A 1403-nucleotide genomic window follows, 5' to 3' on the forward strand; every position below is an offset into this window, starting at 1 on the left:
AGAAAGATGTCGACCCTCATACGAAGTGAAGCCCCTGGAGGAAAGGTGGGGGCTTAAATAGGCAACGGAGCCTGGCGCAGTTATGGTGGCGGATGTCCCTAGGCCAACCAGTGCCCACCACATGTCCCCCTCACCGCGGCATAGGGTTGACCGTTCGTGAACTTTTATGGCATGACGCTTAGGATCACGCCCTGGTGGGAGTTTCGAAAAGACTCTTCGAGTCGTCCTAATCGAAAAAAGGCTCTGGCATGCGCACATTAAATGCCAGGATTTTTGAGGGCGATCATGTGCAGAATTCAAGGAAACGACTTCGGCTGTGAAAATTTTCTCTACTTCCTCCGATCAAAACTCGAACTCGGAAGTAGGGAAACTGGTGTTGCGTGTAAAACCCCCTCCAGTCGAAGTTCGTGTCCAGAGTGACCCCTCGGAGATTCTGCAGACAAGCTTAGTCCAGACTCCGTCTCCAACTCCGACTGCAGACAAGCTTAGTCCGGACTCCTATGGGAGCTGGACTCCGTCTCCAACTCCGGTTGCAGACAAGCTTAGTCCGAACTCCTACGGGAGTCGGACTCAGTCTCCAACTTTGACTGCAGACAAGCTCCGTCCGGACTCCTACGGGAGCCGGACTTCGTCTCCAACTCTGGCTGTAGACAAGCTTAGTCCGGACTCCTACGGGAGCCGGACTCCATCTCCAACTCCGACTGCAGACAAGCTTAGTCCAGACTCCTATGGGAGCCGAACTCCGTCTCCAACTTCGACTGCAGACAAGCTCCGTCCGGACTCCTACGGGAGCCGAACTCCATCTCCAACTCCAGCTGCAGACAAGCTTAGTCCGGACTCCTACGGGAGCCAGACTCCATCTCCAACTTCGGCTGCAGACAAGCTCCGTCCGGACTCCTACGGGAGCCGGACTCTGTCTCCAACTCCGACTGCAGACAAGCTTAGTCTGGACTCCTACAGAAGTCGGACTCCGTCTCCAACTCTGGCTGCAGACAAGCTCTGTCCGAACTCCTACGGGAGCCGGACTCCGTCTCCAACTCCGGCTGTAGACAAGCTTAGTCCGGACTCCTACGGGAGCCGGACTCCATCTCCAACTTTGGCTGCAGACAAGCTCCATTCGGACTCCTACGGGAGCCGGACTCTGTCTCCAACTCTGGCTGCAGACAAGCTTAGTCCGGACTCCTACGGGAGCCGGACTCCGTCTCCAACTCCGACTGCAGACAAGCTTAGTCCAGACTCCTATGGGAGCCGGGCTCCGTCTCCAATTTCGGCTGCAGACAAGCTCCGTCCGGACTCCTACGGGAGCCAGACTCTGTCTCCAACTCTGGCTGCAGACAAGCTTAGTCCAGACTCCTAAGGGAGCCGGACTCTGCCCCCAACTTCGACTGCAGGAAGACCTCATC

The sequence above is a fragment of the Elaeis guineensis genome, chromosome 6 (genome assembly GCF_000442705.2).
Source record: "Elaeis guineensis isolate ETL-2024a chromosome 6, EG11, whole genome shotgun sequence".
Taxonomy (NCBI): Eukaryota; Viridiplantae; Streptophyta; class Magnoliopsida; order Arecales; family Arecaceae; genus Elaeis; species Elaeis guineensis.